Consider the following 22,436-nt stretch of genomic DNA (forward strand, 5'->3'; position numbering starts at 1 on the left):
ACAAGGTTACATTGCAGGAGCAAAATTGGAAGACTGTTGTCTACCATATCAGGAAGAACCTGACAAACGCCTTAATCACAGGATTTCCAGCTATCCTTTTAATTAAAACTGCAAATAAAAACAACTTTTAATGTTATATTGATACATTAGAGCTTAAATTCTACTAATTGGGCTTAGATCTACTTTAATGAGGAGCATGCTTTATTAGCTTTGGGCTCATTAGTCCACAACTCAAACAGAAGTGTTAATACCAGCTTTCACAAAATTAATTCAGCCTGACTGTTTGGCTGTAGACTTCCTTTTTTTTTTTTCCAAAAAAGGTTTTATTGAAGTATGAAAGGCATAACAAGTCATATACAGATACGGAACGCAGTCCGCGCATGTCCTCTTACATGTTCTCCAGTAACGCAGATGGGACCAGGACATTTAAGTAAATTGTAGATCATCCTGAAACAAAGTCCTACAGTAAGGCAGATGCATAATATATAACCATAAAAATAATGATAACAATATGTAATTTAGAGAAGTACGGTGTACACTAGTCCTTGTGTAGGGAGATCTCAAATAACAGGACTGTGAAGTGCAAGACAAAAGTGTCATCTCAAGGCATATATGTCCTATGTTTCCGTATCCGAAAAGTGTAGGTTAGTTTTGTGGATTACTGTCACGCCTGTACATCTATGAAAACTCTGTACCTTATGAAAAATATAGCTAGTTAGAATATGAAAAAGGTGTAAAAGAGAGAAAGAAAAGAAAAGAAAGAGAAGAGCGCGGGAATGGAGGAAGAATATGAAAAGTAATATCATAATGGGGTGGGGGGAACAAAGAGGACAAATATATAGGGAGAGGGGAAGGAAAGAAGAAAAAAAAAAAAGGGGAAGGGGGGGAGGATGGGGTTTATAATTAAATAGGCACAACCAAACCAGTCACATCAATAAGCATCGGCCAAGCTGTAACAGATTCTATCTTTAATTAGGGATACAGTTCGGTTAGAGTCCATTTATGGAGCTATTCCTGAGGTGAAAGTTCTAGAGGCTTTCCGTGTCTCCAAATCTCTTCTTGCTCATTCCTTCATTAAACAACGATAAGTATCAGTAGTTTGGAAATGAGTCCAACAAGCCCAAGTCTTCCTGAATCTCTCGGGGTGTTCCTTTGCCACTGAAATCAGCTCCTCCATTTCCACGATCCTGATGATCCTAAGAATCCACTCTCGCACGGTGGGAACATAGTCTGATCGCCAATGAACAGGAATACACTGCTTTGCCGCATTTATCATATGTAATGCAAGCGACTTACGATAAGTCCTCACAGGAAGTGAGGAGTGATGGAGTAGACATTGTGCTGGGGTAAAGTCTAGGGTGTATGTAGTTACTTGTGTGATTATGTCCAGAACTTTTCTCCAGAAGGGCTGCAGCAGCGGGCATTCCCACCATATATGTAGAAGAGTACCTATTGCCTGGTAACATCTCCAGCATAAATCTGGAACGTTAGGATCAAATTTATGAATCAGAGACGGAATTCTGTGCCATCTGGAAAATAATTTATAGTTGCCTTCTTGTGTAGAGACACATATGGAACCTTTATGCATGTGGTCATAAATGTGGTCCCAGTCCTCTGGTGAGATTGGAAGTTGTAGATCACGCTGACAGGCTTCACAGGTCTTCTGAGAGTGAGATGTATTGGCACTTTCAAGATAGGAATATAGCTTGGATATTACATGCCTCTGGGGGAGGTCTGTAAAGCAGAGCTTCTCAAGTGAAGTAAGTGGTCTTGAATAATCCTTTAGATGTGGGGAGTTTCGTAAAAAGTGGTGGATTTGTCTATACATCCAAGGCGTTAGTGTAAGGGATGGCCACGCCTTTGTAATGTCTTCTCTAGATAAGAGCTTAGTATCTTTGAAAAATTGACGTACTGTTAGATTATCTTCTCGGTTATACCCAGCGAGAAAGGTCGGAGACATCCCTGGTATAAAGTCCGGATTCATTTTGATCGGAGTAAGAGGGCTCGGAGAGGAAGAAAGTTCTTTTTTCTGGAACAACTGAGAGCTACAGCATAAAGTGGGACCTATAAGTGGATGTTCCCGAAACTCAGAAGGAACGTGAGAGGTTTTCAGCCACGGGGAGGTGGAAAGCGGTATCTTTGAGAAATCAGCCTCCAAACCAACCCAGACCTTACGAATGTGGTTCGTGGTCCAATCTACTATTCTGGCTAGTTGACAAGACCTGTAATAACCGGTAATCCAATACCTCCACTCTTCTTGGGCATAGTGAGTTGGGTGAAGCTAATTCTTGGGCGTTTATTATACCAAAGAAAGGAGGTACAGAGCATTCTATAAGATTTAAAGAAGGAGTTTGGTAATTGAATTGGTATCGTCTGCAGTAGATACAATATTCTGGGGAGCACGTTCATCTTAAATGCAGTTGCTCTACCAAACCAGGAGAACCAAGGTTTATTCCACATCTGAAGGTCTTTGGAGATGTTACGTAAGAGGGGTAAAAAATTTTTTGCATATAGTTCTGTAAGATGGGTTGGTAATTGGATTCCCAAATAAGTGATAGCCTCAAGCTGCCAGGTAAAAGGAAAATTTGATGTCGCTTGTCTAATCACATCTGGAGTTAATGAGACATTAAGAGCTTGGGATTTAGAAAAGTTGATTTTAAAGTTAGCCAAATACTGAAATAATTTGAAGTCTTGTAGCAAATTAGGTAACGTGATATGTGGGTCTGTTAGGAAAAGAAGTATGTCATCAGCAAAGGCTGCAACTTTATGCATTTTGCCATTGATCAAAATCCCCTTGATGTTAACATTATCTTTAATGCAATTCAATAAAGGTTCCAGTATAAGAATGAATAGGAGGGGTGATAATGGGCATCCCTGTCTGGTCCCATTGCCGATCGAAAAAGAATCCGAAAGGCGACCATTAACTCGCACTCGTGCTGTGGGGGTTGTATATAGAGACATAATAAATGTCAAAAAGCGCAAAGGCAGTCCAATGCCAATCAAAACTGCCTCTAGGTAATCCCATGCTAGTCTGTCAAACGCCTTTTCGGCGTCTAAAGAGAGAAAGAATCCAGACTGTTGTTTTTGGATTAACCAATGATGTATATTTATGGCCCTTATTTTGTTATCTCTGGCCTCTCTTCCCGGAAAAAAGCCCACCTGGTCCGGTGATATGATGGATTCTATAACATGTAGTAGACGGTTGGCCAGAATTTTGGCAAAAATCTTTAGATCAACATTCAATAGCGAGATCGGACGGTAATTCGCTGGGAAAGTTAAGTTTGGTCCTTATTCTCTTTTGGTATAACCGTAATATAAGCCTCAGAAAGATGGCGCATGGACTGCCCTGGTGTGTCTAATGTATTGAAGGCCTGTAGAAATGGAAGTGATAAAATGTCAAGAAAAGACTTGTAATAAGAATTGATAAAACCGTCAGGTCCTGGACTTTTACCAGGTTTCAACTGTGTAATAGCCTGTTGTAGTTCCCGCAACGTCAGAGCTCCCTCTAAATCTTTTGCTTGTGATCTTGAAATCGATTTGGGAAGATATTGCGCGAGGAAGGCCTGTATAATGGTCTTACGCGGCCTAGTATCACCTGTTGGTTTAGACGGTAAGGGTAAGTTGTATAGGTTAGAGTAATATTCCTCAAATTCCGCCGCAATATCCAACGATGTTTTCAGTAGGCGTCCATGTTTGGAATGGAGCTGATAAATGTGCCGAGCTGCCCTTTTAGATTGTAAAGCCCGGGCTAGAAGTTTGCCACTCTTATTTCCATGTTCATAGAAAAGTTTCTGTTGTAGAGTAAAATTACGTTTAGTTTTCTTTTCCACAACATCGTGGAGTTGTTTTCGCGCTTGATCTAGCTCAGTGGCCGATCTTATGGCTTTAGATCGTTTATGTGAGCACTCAAGTGTACGAACTTTTTGCAATAAAGAGTTAAAAGATGCTTGAGCCAGACGTTTTCGCGCAGCCGAGATAGACATTAGAAGTCCACGTATTACACATTTGTGCGCTTCCCACCGTACGAGAGGGGTCGTTTCCGTGGATGTATTTTCTTGAAAGTAATTTGTCAAAGAATCATGGATCTGGAGGGTAACTGATGAATCCGTAAGAAGAAATGGGTCTAATCTCCATATTTTGGATGTGCCTGGTGTATCCAGGAATTGCAAAGTCATCATAATCGGGTGGTGATCTGAAAGGATCTTTGGTTCGATCGAGGCAGACTTCAAGGTATATAAATCTTTTTGTGAGAGAAAGAAATAGTCGATTCTAGAATGGCGTTTGTGAGGAGCAGAGTAAAAGGTGTAATCTTTGTCCGAAGGGTGGAGGGTACGCCATGTACCGTGAAGGAGAAGGTCTTTCAATTCAATTTTAATTTGTTTAAGTGCTTTGAACGGTATGGATGAAAACCCCGAGGAGGTATCCTCCAATGGGTTCAGAGCTACATTAAAATCGCCTCTAAGAATCAAAATACCTGATTGAAATGTTGCAAGTAACTTGGAGATTTTACGAAAAAAGCCTACTTGTGCTGTATTGGGACTATAAATGTTGACTAAAGTAAGTGGCTTATTAAAGAGGGTGCCTTTGAGAAAAAGGAACCTTCCCTGAGGATCTCCAAGAGACTCAGTAAGTTCAAACGGTAGCGTTTTAGAAAGTAAAATGGATACCCCCTTGGCTTTCACCTCCGCATTAACTGATATGCCGTGGGATAGTTAACATTTGAGAATCTAGGGACGTGGTCTGCTCGAAAATGAGTTTCTTGGATAAAGAGCACATCTGCACGAAGACTTTTCATATAAGTGAGAAGTTGCAAGCGTTTTTCAGGTATATTTAGGCCCCTCGCGTTAAGAGAGGCCACGGAGAGTGTGCGAATTGACTGTTTAGATGCGTGGTTATTAGCCATTATGTAATCTACCAGAAAGGATTGCTTAAGGTCTATAAGTGTACCAGATAAGTATCACGCAGGCAGGGAGAGAAAGGGGAAGGAAAAAAAAGGGAGGGGGGAGAGGGGGCGGGAGTGGGGAGGAAAGGGGGTTTCTGGAGGAAAAAGACTAGTATAGGGTTTCAGAAATGTAGAAATAGAGACAGAATTATAGAGGAGAAGGGTCAAAGAATTTGACAAAGAAGAAAAGGTGTGTCAGGTGTATCTCATATAAACCCATATGTATGTATTAATCTATGTTCCTTCAACTTCCTTTAAAAACTAAACTCCAGAGGCAGAATAGTCCAGCTACTCTATCTCATAGTAAAGCTCCTATGAAATGGTTGTTTGCAAGACGTTGTATGGGAATCTGAAATTACATTACAGAGACGGCCGTATTGGGAATTTACACTATAATCTTAAAGAGGCCTAACTCTCTTGAGTAAAGGTGTAGAGGGGAAATAATCCAACATGAGGTGTCCTTGACACATATACGTAGGTGGGAAGTGGCTAACTTGTATCGAGAGGTATGTGGTGTGCAGCAGGGGAGGGATGCAGGCTAGAAGTATTACGTGCATAAGCATATTAAACAAAATGTTGTGGATAATCACTTGGACCATATCAAGGCTCGTAAACATTGATGTGCAAAAATAGGTGTGAAAGTGAATGTGTGCCAAAGGAGAAGACCTATAAGTTATGAATGTACAACATATTAATTTGGCCAAAGACTGAAAATGCGTTATTCAATTGAGCGTAGCATACTTTTACCTTGAATATATTATGTTATCACAAGTTAAACATAATGCAATCTGTAATCTGTCGTTTCCTGAAAGGTACTTTAAACCGTGCTAAGTAAACAATCGAGTCACTTGAAAAGGGTCTTCATAGGCCATATCAATTTCGAATAAAGATATCTACTTTATATGAAACAGTGCATGACAGTAGCAACAATATCACATATGACTAATCCGGGATGCAGGCCACGGGCCAAACATCTCCTTAAACCGTTTTCCAAAAACAATGTAAATATTAGTCCCAACCGAGGGATCTTATGTAATGCTTAACAGCCTGCGGCCTACGAAACAGAGATAGGTTGTTGGAGGGAAAGCGTCCAAAATCCGTGGCCCAATATGAGCCTGTTTCAAATCAGATCAACTAAATGTATAGGGCCAAACTGGACCCGTCTACGGAGTGAACTATAAACGTGAATATCAAATAGGACGGTCCCAGATTCCATATCTGAAATACCACCATATTCATATATAGTTAGAAGGTATGTAACATGTCAGAAACCGAGTTGCATTATGAGGTATTCCGAGTACTATGTAAGAAGAAAATAATTTAGGGAGAGCGAGGGAATAATGCGAGTAAAATAATAATATATTGTCTACATTGACCCAACTATAAGACAAGGATCAGAGATAGGTACAGTATGTATAACAGTACACTAAGCTGATACGGAATCTCATGGATCCATATTAAGGTATCATTCCTTAGGATACATTAGGAGCGAAATACACATCCCAGTATGATATTGATCTGTATAAGCCACCACCCCTTGCCACATTAAAGATAGTAAATACAAGTGTAAAGGCTAGTCCCGAGGCATTTCAAGGCTTATAGAATATTTGTCCTCAAGATCGTAACAAATAACTTTTCAAAACCATGGTATTAAGACACAAAAAGTAGGATCATAGAGATTGCCCATCCAAGTGCACCATTCTCTCAATATATTGGGATTCAGTGAAGCAGGCAATAGTCCATAAAAGGGACTTAGCCTGTGTCCCTGGATCCCAACCATATCTCCGCTCCTATGTCCGGCAGGGCTCGCAATGTGATATTTTAGGCCTTTACTGACCAAGCAAATAAGCTTCAATACCAGCAGGGACACAACCAATGTCTCCAGTAGACGTATCCCAACATCGCTCCTCTATACCATGAACGAGGATACCTCAGCAATTACATGCCAGCAATACGAATATATACAACTGATAAATATTATACATAAGAAGTTTGACAATGTGATGCGATACACATACCCTTAAGTCCAAACTTCAGGAGCACAGGTGATGTTAGATAGATTATGTAAAGGAACCGTGGATTAAAAAAAAAAAAATAAGAAACATACTTGATCCACTAGTAGAGTAGCCTCAGATTGCGGGGATGTTTATACTCATGAGCACAGATAAGTGAAAATGGGGAGGAGTCATTCGTGACGCACCTTGCGGTGTGCAGGTGATGCTGGTAGACTGTCACCAGTAATGAGCCTTCTTCGTACTGGGGAGGTTGAGGCGTGGTGTGATGACTTGCGTCGTCTTTCTCCGACAGAGTGACCAGTGGATTGTGCCTCCATGGGGCCTTCATCTGACTGCAATTGTAGAAGAGATTCACTGGACCAATTAGGTATATCCGGTAATGGGATATTCAAGGTTTCACAGAATGGTGCAAGATCTTCCGGGAATCTCATGAGAGCTGATCTCCCCATATGTGTTGCAGAGAGACCAAATGGGAACTTCCAACGCTAGGCGATTCCCTTAGAGCGAAGTAGATCTAGTAAAGGGCGCAGGTCTTTCCTGCGTTGCAGGGTGAGATGGGAGAGATCTTGAAATAATTTAATTTCTGTTTCCTGGTATAGCAAGCGTTGTTTGTCCCAAGCTCTGCGTAGTATTTCCTCTTTAAGTCAGAAGTCGACTAGACAGCAAACTATATCTCTCGGTGGGTCAGTATCTCTGCCTCTAGGACGCAAGACCCTATGGAGGCATTCAATCTCAATTGGAGATTCATGCGGTCTTTCTAAAAGAGCATTAAAGATGGATAAAAGTGCTTGGGCAAGTTGGCCAGGCTCTATTGCTTCTGGTACACCGCGCACCCTTAAATTATGTCGTCTTCCCCTATTATCCAAGTCTTCGATGTGACGATCGAGCTCTCTTAGGTGCATGGTGTGCGTGTCAACCTGCTTGCGCATATCATGAATAGCAAGACCTTGCATACTTACTTTATCCTCTACTGCGTCCAGCCTATGAGCCACTGCCTGCATGTTGATATGTAACTCAGCTATTGCCGCAGAGAGAGTCCCTTTAATATCTGATGCAACCATTTTCAAATCCCCTATGGTGAGAGGGGGAGGTTCGGAATGGCCAGTTGTGGTAGCTGCTGTCAAACTCATAGACTGTGAAGGAATCTCCTTAGTAGGCGAATGTAGTGGGGATGCAAGAGAGGAAGATTCTGCGTGATCCGGAGTGTGAGACCGGAATAATTCCGGAATGCTGCGATTAGCAGGACCACCTGTACGGCGAGGGGATCTGGAGTGAGGAGTGGCAGCTTTCCTGTCTGCTTTCCCCATGTCAGCGGCGACTCTCTGTTATGATTGCGTAGCCGCACCTACGTGTGTCAAGGCTCAAGGTATTATATTGCCATTTTCTTTGGGGTCAAGCTGGGTCCCCCAGAACAGGTAAGTGAAGATGGGGATAGGTATTTTAAAACAGGCCAGAAATTGCACTATATGCCTCAGCGTGCATGAGAGGATAGGCAAAACAGGGGAGACAGGTGTTATCGGAGCAGTAGATTCCTTAGAACACTGAATTCTGCTGCGTGGATGCGGGGATTACCGCTGCCTTCCCCTTGTATAAATCTGTAGGGGATGTAGCTTCTGTAGGCCTAACCTCAGCACAGCTCCCTGCTGTATGGGCTATAGCAAGGCCTCTACAATATGCCGATGTTCCCTGGGTTTGTGTGGGGGATGTCCCGATGGGTCATGGAATGCTGGCTGTTGTCTGTGGGAGGAGGTGTATGAGCTTGGGTAACGATCCTCCCTTGAATGGGATTGCACCCAGCCTGTGCTCTGATGGGAGAGGTCCTGGACTCACTAGGCCGCACTAAGCCTCGCCGCCCCTGTGTCACATATGGGGGGGAGGGTGATACTGATACTCCTCCGAAGCGTCCCAACAGGCACGGAGGGATGTTGAGCCGGCCATTCACTGATCGAGTGGAGGGGGAGTGACCAGCCGTCCCCCTTCCCACTCCTGCACCGTGTGCTGTACCCCCGACAGCCGACCCGTCGTGAGCCGGAGGATTCCGTGGCTTCACCCGGCCGCAACAGGCCACACCAGGTCGCCGTTTCAGAACGGCGCCAAAAGCGCCCGATGTTGCCCAGTGGTGATGCAACAGGGACGGGTGAGTCTCCCGCTCGCACCTGCCCTCTGATACGACCTGGATGCCGGTGGATGCCGGAGGATAGGGAGTTGAGCCGCCGGAGCTCCAGGTTAGGCGACTTGTCCGATCGCCATCTTGGACACTCCCCCCTTCCTTTTGTTGAAAGAGGAGATCTCCCAGTTTAACAAAGCATTACATGTGCAGCTGTTTATAAAAACCATATCTTATCACACAGAATCATTTTTGGATTTTTTTTGAGGCTTCTGCTGTGGACCAACATATCCACTGTAATGCCTGGTACACACTATGAGTTATTTTTTGTTCAGACCAGCGGGAGGGAGGAGCTCGCTGTACTAATGATGCATGTTTAGTACAGCAATCTCTCCACTTGGCTATTTTATTATTTTATTCTCACAGGTGGACAAATCCTCCCCATAACACACCGGTCAGCGCGCACATTCATTGGCTGCAAGCGCTGATTGTACACACTGGTCGAATGTTGGCTCGTTTCTGTTGAACCAGCTGATACTGACTGATATTTGGTCCATGTGTATCAGGCTTATGATGGTTGCCTTTCAGATCTGCTCTGATGTAGTTGAAGTGATGAGAGAACAAAGCAGTTTGGTTTGCTGAATGCTTATGTAGTTAGTCCCTCTAGTTAGCTGGGGGATGGGGGGGTAGATAGGCTTTAGATAGAGGCTGAGTAGCAGCTTGGGAAGAGTCATTCAGGTTACTTTAGGTCACGGCTGAGGGCTCTGCAGGTCATTTCCCTGATGCCTCCCTGCTACAGAGTCCTGACCTCGACCTGATAGAACACATTTGGGATGAATTAGAGCGGAGACTGTGAGCAAGGCCTTCTCATCCGACATCAGTGCCTGATATCAGAAATACACTTCTGAAAGAATGGTCAAACATTCCCATAGACACACTCCTAAACCTTGTGGAAAACCTTCCCATAAGAGTTAAAGCTGTTATACTGTAGCTGCAATGGGTGGTCCAACTCAACATTGAACCATATGGACTAAGACTGGGATGCCATTAAAGCTCATGTGTTTGTAAAGGCAGGTGTCCCAATACTTTTGGCAATATAGTGTGTGTATGTGTATATATATATATATATATATATATATATATATATATAATGTGGGAAGAGCGAAAATGTTATACTGTAATTTTGTATATATTTACTATAATGTCTAAGTATTTTAGTGGTGCCTTGAACAAAAGCATGGATTGCTTTTAAATACATGATATTTACTGTATGATTCCAAACCAGTGCAGCTTAATATTCCCTTAGAATAAAAAAGATGATGTCTTTCCTTGAAAAAAGTTATGTATTGAAATGGTATGTTTAAATCATCAAACACAATAAATTCAGACAGCAGTTGATGGGGAACATGATCCAAGCAAATAACAAATGGCATAAAGCCTAGTACTTTCTTAGCAACTGGTAACTTCTTTGCAAGATCATGCATCTTTTTCTGACAGAAGAAACTAATACACAATGTTTTCATGCCGAGTGTCTTAGAATCTAAAATTTGTCTTACAAAGACATCTTGTCATATTTCAAATGTTAACCCACCATTCAAATGCCCCATCAAAGAGATAGAGGCCAAGCAAACCCACGTACAACTGAGCAACACTTGCTTAACATTCCCACTTATAGCTACTCCACTAAAATTAGATTACACTGTATCCTGACAGAATTGAAACTGCACGTTCCCTTACGACTGACTAAACCCTTTAGCTTAGAGGAAGATTTGTCTTTATTAGTCACATAATTCAAGAACTTTGATCCTGCTGATGGAAAAAAAGAGATCCAAGCAATCTAGTAGTCTGTGCTTTTGTTAATAACTTACAAAACTGCTACAAATCTTTTGTTACCATTACCATCATCAATCATTAAAAGCAATAACACAGCACAGACAGTAGAATAATTTTCAGTTTCTAACATGAGCTACTTCTTTATAGGTCAGAAGGCAATTGGAAACATGCAAATATGTATGTTTGTGTATATATGTATTATCCTTCCTTTTGTGTTAGTTTCCTGTTACCATCTCTTATGTTAACGGGTCGGTTTTGACCCGTGTCTTAAATCAGCTGTAAAATACACTAAAAACAATTATCTATCATCCAATTTGTTTCTCATCTCTTGGTTACCTTGTTAGGCTTCCTTATCCATGAAAATATTGGTTTTAATATTTTTGATGTGGGCCCCTGGGCCTTTTTTTTTGTCAGTATACCCCTTGATTTCAATTAAAAAACAATGTAAAATGAACCTCAAGAGAATCATATAAATAAATCAAAGGTTGTTATGTCACCTGACTATTACTGAGGGGATTTAGAACACATCTCTGAAATAAATTTGTTTTGTTTATTTTTTCATTTTAATATTATTAACTATAGCAACATCTATGGTGTTACGGGTCAATTTCGACCCATATATAATTACTTCAAAAAGGCAAAAAAGTCTCTTTTTTTCAGCAATAGAACTTTAGTACAAACACAAAATGAAAAACAGAACAAATATATATATATACACACATATATATATATATATATATATATATATATATATATATATAACATAAATATAACAAAATATAGATTTGCAAGGTCAAACAAACAACAATCAATCAAGAAAATCAAACCAATAGAAATCAATTACTTGTTCCAACACTAATAAAAAACAAAATCAGAGTAAAAGTCTGTGTGCAAGAACATGTATGTGTGTGTGTGTGTTTAGATGCATGTGTGGAAAAAAGTGACACTTTAAGTGTGTTCTTTGCAGAGATATTTGTTGCAGTTGAAGCACAATACATTTGTCTTTCTGTCCTTACTGCTTGGGCAGACCTGACACCTCTTTCTTTTAGAATCAGGTGGCCTGAGTGGGGTTGTGGTTGTGGCTGTTGTGGATGATGTTGAGGCAGGACTGGCTGAGGAGGATGCTGGCGTGGACAAAGTGCTAGGTGACCTCTGAAGCTGTCTGACCAAGACTGCAGCATCTGGGTTTCGGGGCACCCGTTCCCTTCGCTCAATGTGTGGCTTGACAAAGGAATTTCCCAGCTCCTCAAGAAACATTCTCAGCTTGTTTTTTTGGTTGAGTTCCATCCTTGGTGGATGTGGGTCCACAACACAAATGCATTATATGCAGACACATCAAGGATGTTGTGAAACACAACCATTGGCCATCTCCTGGTCATTCGCTGGCAAGTGTAGGTGGCAGTCAGCTTGTCCATGTTGTCCACTCCTCCTTTGTTTTTGTTATAGTTGAGGATAATTGTGGGCTTTTTGTCACTTCCTGATGACACAGCTGCATCTTTGTGAAGAGTAGACATAAGTATCACATTCCGTTTTTTTTTTTGGACAATATGAGACAACAGTGGTGGTGTCTGTAAAAGCAAACTTTGTGGACAGTGCAACCCTGTCCTTCACCTGCAAGATTTCAGCAGGCAGCTCAGGTTGATTTTTCTTCACTGTGCCCACCATGGTAAGTTTACTCCTGAGAAGTTCTTGTCCAAGGTCATAGCTGGTAAAAAAATTGTCACAAGTGATATTTTGACCCTGCAGTCCAGTAGTCATATCGAGGACCACACGTTTTCCTTGGTTTTTCTCAGGGATGCCACTTGCAGCTTTGCCTGTGTAAATCTGTAGATTCCAGGCATAGCTGGTTTTTGCTTTACAGGCTGCCCAGATTTTTATGCCTTACTTCCCTGGCTTACTGGTCAAGGTTATAATTCAGAGAAGCCACATGTACTCTATTGTTGAAAGATATAACCTATTTTGGGCTGTGGACATTGCCAATGACATCGCCTGAGTGTTTGTCTTTGCACCTAGATGCACCAGAGTCGCCACAAGGTAACTTTTCTCTTGGTTGATCTACCACCCAAAGTTCTCCAATGCAGATATGGTTATCTTCCTGTGTGACAGAAGTGTGTCCCCGTTTTGATTTAGGTTTTGATTTCAAAACCATCATATTGACTCTCCTCTTCCTGCAAGACATCCACATCTGATACTGAAGGATCCTGGGCCTCTGGATTCACCTGAGTGGCTGGAGGCAATTGAGGTGACAAGGAGCCTGAGGTGGACGGGATTGGAGCGGCTGAAGCCTAATGCCTTTAGCGTTTCTTCAAACGCTCACTGCATTAGCAACACTTACTGTAAGCTCTTGATGTTTGGTTGCTTCTTTGAACAGGAATGAGAAACAAGAGGAATGAGAAACCTCTGTCCACCTGCAGGAGCTTCAATCTCATGAGGTTGAATGTCTACTACTCCTTCCTGAGCTTCTTTCTTCTGACCATCAAAAATAATTCTGACTGAGACCTGAGGAGCTGGTTCAGAACAGACAGAGAGAGAAGCAATTTTCATGTATTGCAGAAGTGTACAAAAAAGTGCATCCATTGACTTCTTCCCTACCTTGCAAGTTCTGGTTTTTAGAAGGGGTAGGCATATTGACTCTGTAAGGTAAAAAAAAAAAAAACACAGTAAGTGAATCTAAATACAGCAGACACACTGTACAGGAAATAACCTTGCAATTGCAAGGTATACCTGAGAAGAGGGGGAACAGCAGGCACAGGCAGGCTGTGCAGGGAGAACACACAGTACTTGAGAGCAGCAGATGCTTCTTAGGGCAAATCCTCTTTAAATTTGGCTCCCTTAAGCCTGGCTCTGCCTTCAACTCTCCTGATTGACCAGGCAGCTTTGCACATGCCCAGAGTGGGCCTCTGGCGTTTGCACTTTCTAAGCACTACCTAGATGGAGATGCGGGCCAGCGAGGAGCAAAGAGCAAGACCTGCTCGCCCTTACTAGCAGCCACTGAGACTTTGCCTGCCACCACTGCACACAGCTCCAATAGCTGCCTAGAAAGGACTTTTCCCTCCACCAGCAGCCACCAAAGAACTCAGACTGCCACCACAGGACCCCCCACAACTGGCTTACTTAAAGACGGTCTATTGTCGCCCCAATGACCAACAGCGGGGCACTCTGGAAACAGGGCTATTTAGCAGTGCAGAGCAGGGACTGTGTCCAGCCAGGATACCTAACTAGGAGGGAAGAGGCAACCTCTCCTGACTGCAGGAGGAAAAAAAAGGAATGCCAAGGCTGAGGTGGGCTTAATATTTATTGAATACTGTATGGCCAGATAAGGCAGGGGGTGGATGTGGCCTCTGCAAGCTGTACTGCTATGGAGCCATCAGGAAAACAGGTCTGTTGTGCAACATTTTAACTACTGCAAGCAGCAATATAACCTTGTCCATGTAAGTGGCTAAGATCCGTGGTGATAGGAACTACAACCATGCCTAAAAACATTTATTTTTTTGCCTATATGCATGTTCATCTTCATCTGACATGTTTTTTAGTGTGATATGAGATTGAATACAACATATTATGTATTGTTCTAAAGAGCACACACTTCTTAACAGGAACATGCAGCAATACTTGTATAAAAAGGACACTGACACCCATTCACTAAATAAGATTGCATGCAGTATTTAGGTGTCTGGACACATTTTCCATAAATATCACCCATCATCCCTTCCACAGTAGTGTCCTTTGCTCCCCTCAGTAGTCCCCCCCTCCCCCCACAGTAGTGTCCTCTGCTCCTCTCCCCCCCCCCATACAGTAGTGTCCTCTGCTTTCCCCTAGCAGTGTCATGTCCCCCTTTACATCAACCCCCCATGATACTGTCCACTGCCCCTCATAGCAGTGTCCTCTGCCCCTCCTTCTTTGGCAGGTTTTTGTGCCCAAAAAGCATTGTGCTCTGTCCCTCTTCATATCACAATGCCCCCCCGCAGTGTCCTTTGTACCCCCATAGAGTGTCCTGTGCCTCCACAAAGCAGTTCCCTCTGTCACCTTCACACCATCCCCCCACTGTAGTGTCCCCTGTCACCTTAACACCATCCCCACACTATAGTGTCCTCTGTCCCTTTCACACCATTCCCCCACTGTACTGTCCTCTGCCCCTCCCAATGCTGTGTCCTCTATCCCCTTCACCCCCCCCCCCCCCACTGTAGTGTTCTTTGTCCCACCCCAATGCAGTGTACTCTGTCCACTTCAACAACCCTAGCTGTAGTGCCCTCTGTCCTCTTCACACCTCCCCATTGTAGTGTCCTCTGTCCCCTTCACAACCTCCGCATTGTAGTGTCCTCTGCCCCTCCACAATGCAGTGTCCTCTGTCCCTTTCACACCCCCCACCCAGTGTAGTGTCCTCTGTTCCCTCACAACCTCCGCATTGTAGTGTCCTCTGCCCCTCCACAATGCTGTGTTCTCTGTCCCTTTCACACCCCCCACCCAGTGTAGTGTCCTCTGTTCCCTTCACAACCTCCGCATTGTAGTGTCCTCTGCCCCTCCACAATGCAGTATCCTCTGTCCCTTTCACACCCCCCACCCAGTGTAGTGTCCTCTGTTCCCTTCACAACCTCCGCATTGTAGTGTCCTCTGCCCCTCCACAATGCAGTGTCCTCTGTCCCTTTCACACCCCCCACCCAGTGTAGTGTCCTCTGTTCCCTTCACAACCTCCGCATTGTAGTGTCCTCTGCCCCTCCACAATGCAGTGTCCTCTGTCCCTTTCACACCCCCAACCCAGTGTAGTGTCCTCTGTTCCCTTCACAACCTCCGCATTGTAGTGTCCTCTGCCCCTCCACAATGCAGTGTCCTCTGTCCCTTTCACACCCCCCACCCAGTGTAGTGTCCTCTGTTCCCTTCACAACCTCCACATTGTAGTGTCCTCTGACCCTCTGCAATGCAGTGTCCTCTGTCCCTTTCACACCCCCCACACAGTGTAGTGTCCTCTGTCCCCTTCACAACCTCCACATTGTACTGTCCACTTTCCCTCCCCAATGCAGTGTCCTCTGTACCCTTCACACCAGTGTGTAGGTAGCACTTTCCTACCTCACAAAGGTGTACAGCAGAGCGGAGAGCAGGAAGTATCACAGCATTGGCAGTTTAACTTTTCACATTAACAAGCTAGTGATTGGTTGCTAGGACCACCCAGCAACCAATCACCTGCTGGTTAATGGGAAACCTTAACTCCAGCATCTCCTACCCCCACCCTCTATCCAGTACTGCAACCCATCCTGCTCTCTTCTTTGCAGTGAAGAGGTGAGTTCTGGATGGAGTGAAGATGGATTACAGTAGAACACCTGTCAGGTTTTATTGTTCAGAAGTAGAGAGGGGATGTTGGTGGAAGTGACAGCAGAGGAGTATGAGTCAGTACCATCCTAGAGCCCATTCTGGAGGATGGCAGTTGTGTGGCAAACTACCAGGGAGGAAGGAGATTTCTTGGACCTGACCAGGCTGCTGATTACCTTTAAGGGAGACCTCCAGCTATATATCATATACATTGCGTATTATGATTATCTATCTGGTGAGTGTGCAATTTTCTTGTTCAAACAATTTTATTAACAATAAACCGGAATGACACAGACAAGGAGACATTGTTAATGTATACTAGGCATTAAAGTGACAGTAGGACATAATAAAATGAAGGAGGGTCAAGGTATTAATGCCTATACATTTATAACGGAAACAGGTGAATAAAAGTTAACAACAGATCACAATATGGTATCAGACAATCATAGCAATGTCTCCCAAGTGCATTAAAGAAATAGGGGGAAATTTGGAGGGGGTCAGACAGGGGTAGGAGGGGGGGAAGGGGAAGAGGAACTACAACCATGACTCCATTGTGAGTGTGCAATTTTAATATTCCTTCGGGCACATCACCTGAATGATCAGTTTGGAGCACACGGATCACCTTTTAGAGACTATTCTGAACGATTATATACTATTACCTTTGAACTTTATATGTTCTCTACTAGTGGAGTTTTGTGATATACTGAAAACTCACTATTACCACACATACGGCACTTTAATATAGACTGTGATATATGCAGGGGCGGACTGACAACTCATGGGGCCCCCGGGCAATAGGGGATCATGGGGCCCCTGTGTCCTTGCTCAAACTCAAAAAAGCCTATGAAAAAGGTACCAGGGGCATCTTATGGGGCCCCCTACTGACCCCGGGCCCTCGGGCAGTGCCCGAGTTTCCAAATGGTCAGTCCGCTTCTGCATATATGTGAACTGCACTATGTCACCTTATATGGGCACTTTATTGAGTTTTTATATCATGTGTTTATAACTTATCAGGATCAGTATATATTCATTTAGCACCCCTGCCCCTGAGTTTGATATTTATCTTGAGAGGTGTTTTATGGTTACCTTGGTGAAATAGCTGCTCATTGGTTTTGGTGCTCGCTTATTTTTTCTTTACTAGGTTTTTATTGTTGTCTATGCCTCCATAAAGGGAGATTCACCCTTTTATTTTGCCCTGTTTACCATTATCATTGAAAGTGAAAATAAAAGAAAATGTAGGTTGTCCCCAGAACAGTAGTAGTGGGGAAATTTTCCAATGGGGAAATTGGTTTTGGTGACTTGAGGGGGCAAGGGATTCCTTTAATTTGTAGGGATTCCCTCTCACTTCCTGTTTTGGCTAAGGGACAGAAAGTGAAGGTAAATCTCCCTAATGGGACACCGAAGGCAAAAAAATACCTTTATTTCTTTTGCAAAGAATACCCAGTAGCATGCAAGGGAAAAATGCATTTTTGCTTGCACATTAGATGATGGAAGTCAGCATTTACTCATTTACTAAGCTCTGGAGCAACTTCACTTGCAAAGTACTCATTCTGTGTGTCTTTTGTAAATCTACCCCATTACATATAGTAAAATTTATTTTTTTCTGTCATTTTGCCAGATTTTTGAAAATTTTTTTGTGTATATGCAAGCATATACATCATTTGCTACAATAAAATTCCCAATCACTCCAAACATAAAACAATGTACATGCGTATCACAAAGATCTGATCCCTTGTTACAACATAACTTTTTCACAAATTTTTTTATATATATCTTCCCACTGACATCATTGATCTTTATAGCTATCTATAAGGGTCAATTCTTCCCAGTGACTACAAGTGTGAGGAACATTCTTCCCACTGATCATTACACTAATGTATCATGAGTTGTAATTATAGCAATTTTTAGCAGGGGTTTCCTGAGGTTAGAAAGTTATTTGAAGGGTTCCTTTGTGTTGAGAAGGTTGAAAAAGGCTGCTTGAAAGTGTAACTAAAGGCAAAACTTTCTTTTTTATTTTGGATTGCATAATGGAGAGTTAGAACCCTTGTCGTTTTTTTTTTTGCCATCTGTGGGAGATTTACCTTCACTTCAGATCCCATTGCCAAAACAGGAAGTGAGAGGAAATCCCTGCAAATTAAGGAAATCCCTTGGGGTCACCAGAACCAGTTACCCCACTGGAAGATTTCCCCTCTACTGCTTTTCTGGGGACTGAAATTTTGGATTTTCTTTCAATTTCACTTTCAATGATAATGGTAAACAAGACAAAAAGAGAGGATGAATCTCCCTAATGGGGCACAGATAGCAATAAAAACCTAATAGGTGTTCTATTATTATTATTATTATTACACAGGATTTATATATTGCCAACAGTTTGCGCAGCACTTTACAAAACGAAGATAGATAGTACAGTTATGATACAATTTGGTACAAGAGGAAACAAAGGGCTTGGCTTGTTAGAGCTTATAATGCAGGAGATAATACTGTATCTCTCCACCCTATCCAAAAAAAAAAAAAAGTTTTACCTTTAGTTATACTTTAAGTAAATACAAATTATCTTTATAAATGTCCCTTTTTGAATGAAAATAGTATAAAAAACCACACATATACATAAATACCCTTCTTCCATCAATAAAAAAAGACAACAATGTGGAAGAAAAGTATATGTGTGTGATTTTTTTGTACTATTTTCATTCAATATTTGACATTTATAAAGGTATTGTGTATTTATCTCCGTTAACTTATTTGTTTTTGATACACCACAGGTGTTCTCTGAAAGCAGCTTCCCTTTGGCTGGTGTTCTAATCATCTTTTTTCTTTTGTATTCGAACATATGCTGCAGGGACTGCACTGACTTAGCGGGTTGGCATATATCTATGTACTAATGGGCCAAACACCCCCCTGTTTGGTTTGCGGTCGAACATCCAAACCTACCGAAAGTCCGACCACGAACTTTGAACAGGGACAATTTACTGAGCGATATCTTGCCGCATTTGAGTATGTGATAAGATATCGCTCAGCAACTAAAATACTGCATTAGTTATATTATTAAGTCATGCGGTATTTTAGTAGTGAAGTATTCTTTAATGTTTCAGCTGTCAGAGGTGTTCTCCGTTAACAGCCGAATGTCAAAGGAATTGTCAGCAGTTAAATTTAAAAAAAAAATGGCATGGGGTCCCCCCCTCCCATCCATACCAAGCCCTTCATGTCTAATATGGGTTTTGAGGGGAACTCCCATGCCAAAATTAAAAAAAAAATGTTGTGGGGTCCCCCCAAAATCTATACCAGGCCCTTATCCGAGCATGTAGCCCGACAGGTCAGAAAAGGGGGGACGAGCGAGCATCCCCCTCTCCTAAACCATACCATGCCACATGCCCTAAACATGGGGGGGCTTATCGGAATCTGGAAGCCCCCCTTAACAAGGGCCCCCCACATGTGGATGAGTATGCGGTACATGGTACCGCTACCCATTCACAAAAAAAAGTGTAGTAAAAAATGACAGGACACAGTCTTTGACAAGTCCTTTATTAAAAACCAAAATAAAAAATGGCCTCTGATGTAGATCCAGTGATGCCCGATCCAACGATCATGATGCCCGTCGCCACGTCCGACCCAAAAAAAGAAAAAAACCCCACCCCCTTGTGATGTCATCATGAACTCTGATTGGTCAAAGCATTGCACCTGACCTGTGGGGGCACAGTGTGTTGTGGGGCGTAGCAGGCGAACAGCTGAACACACGAACGGCCCATGTTGGAGTTGAACATACGTTTGATTTGAACATGAAGCCCATCACTATTTCTATGGTTTAAAACATTTTGCCTCTTTATTAGTAATTAAAACTGACAGGGATTCTAATCCTTCTCCACTTTACCCATCCCACTGGATATCACATCTTATAAAATACTGCATGGTTTCATGAGATAAATACCGCATATTTTGGAAAAATACCGCACGCGGTATATTAGAAATGTTTTTTTTGTGAATGTCAAAAACCCTTTTGAAAAATGCTAAGCGGTATTTTACTGCATTCTGCAAGCAGCAGATACCGCTTTGTGAATGCAGCCCACTGTTAGTTGAAAGAATGGTGACAGTAAGTATCATTGGCTAGGGTTGTTGGAGCATACATCAGGGTTCCTCATCCTTGTCAGCTGACAGTGTAGCACCTGAGCATAACATTCTGAAGCAGGTCACATAGTAATGCCTTAAGGCTTCAAAAGAGCAAGGGAGTGGCAATAAAACAAACAAAAGATATCAGTGGACAGGGGGTTTGGGCAAAGTTTTAGAGTCCCCTAATAATATAAAAAGACCAGCAGCCTTACTTACCAATAAGGAAAAAAGGCAAGTAGTTAAATTCAAATGCATTAACCCATAAAAGCCAATCAAATGTTGCAGTACTTTATTAAAAAGAATTAGGAGAGAATTTATTAGGGCTTATTCACACTTGTACGTTTGGGCAATGCACTTATTGATGTGCATTTCCACAACACACTTGCTTTACTGTATGTGCTGTACACAACATTCAGCACAAAGCATTGTACAGTAGAGCACAAATTTTTTGCAGCACACCACAACATGCTGGATATACTGTGTGTTGTAGTGATTTGTGTTTATAAAACAAAAGGGCCAAGTACTATTGGAGGGGATGATAAGGGACTGTATCCAAGAATGTGCTGATAAAAATGGTATCATTAGTAGGAGCCAGCATGGATTCATGAAAGGTTCATGAAAGATTGTTTCCAGACCAAGATATTAACATTCAAGGAGGATGGAAAGTGTGTAGAGGAAGGCCCGTGGATGCATAGTTCACCAAAGCATTTGATACAGTTCCCTACAAACACTTAATTTATAAATTGATGTCTGTGGGCATTAACCATACTGTATGCACCTGGATAGAAAACTGGTTACAGGAGCATGTCCAGAGGGTAGTGATAAATATTATACCTTCTAAATGGTCTGGAGTGGTAGAGATAAGACTATAACTCTACCATTTTATCAAAACTCTGGTTCACACCTTGCATACAATATCCATTTCTGGTCACCAGTCATCATAAATGATGTGCTGGAACTATAGAAATTCCAGAAAAGGGCAAGAAAGATAGTAAGAGGACTGGATAACCTTAGTTATGATGAGTGACCTATAATAATTAAACTTAAGCCGGTCATAGATGGAGTGCTTTTCTTTTTTGCAAACATGGGTTGCAGGAAAGAAAATCATTTGTTTCCCCCATCAACACAGTCATTGTTGATGGGGGAATCCCTACGGTGGAGCCATTGTGTTTGGTGGGGAAGTGTTCTCCCAGAAGCAGTGGGAGGAGCCTTCCCCGCTGAGAGAACACAGTTATTGCTAGCAATAATCACACATAAAATCCAACAGGCTGAGTGTATCCATGTTGATTGACCGATGGTTTGAATCTTAACCAGTCCCTGCTGAACCAGCCGAGATTCGAACTGTATATGGCCGGCTTTATTCTCCTTGGAGAAGAGACACTTGAGAGGATATGTGATAACAATATTCAGATATCTAAATGGTGATCCTAGCATAGAGAGAAAGCTATTCAGTCTCAGGTCACTTAACTCTTTCCCACCAGGGCTAGTAAGATGACAGCCAGGCAGGACATTCCTCGATCCGGATGAATGTCATATGACGTCCTCCCAGATTCAGGCAGTGCTTTGGCGAGATCTGTCACCAGCTGAGTCCACAGGGCACAGCTAATGACTGATCTGTATACAGGTCTGTTGCCTGTACCATGTGACCGCTATGACCAATCACAGCAGGTCACATAACAATTGTAAACAATGGATGGTTTCCTTTCATGCCATCCATTGTGTACAATTGTGCTGTTAGCTGTGATTGTTCACAGTGATCACATGGTACAGACTGGGCCAATCATAGCCCATCTGTGTTTTGTGATTAGCTGTGGCCAATCACAGCTGATAACAAAACAAGCTGAACGAATCGATTTCATGCAATTCAAAAGCAAACAATGTGTAAAAAAAACTAAAAAAAAAACTGATCACTTCCCCAGAGTAGTACTATGGTAACATTATAGTTCTCTGGTCACTATTGTAACATTATAGTTCTCAGGTCAAATAAAATCATAAAAAAAGAAAAAAATAATTAAAAAATTAAAAAAAAAATATTTTCTTTTTTCGTACTGTCACCAGTAAGTGTTCCTGATCACCTCCACACCAATGTTGTACTGCACTGGTGACAGCATTTAAAAAAAATAAATGTGCA

This window comes from Staurois parvus, unplaced genomic scaffold, assembly GCF_062004578.1.
Source record: "Staurois parvus isolate SC_StPar_1 unplaced genomic scaffold, SC_StPar_1.0 ptg000056l, whole genome shotgun sequence".
NCBI classification, from domain to species: Eukaryota; Metazoa; Chordata; class Amphibia; order Anura; family Ranidae; genus Staurois; species Staurois parvus.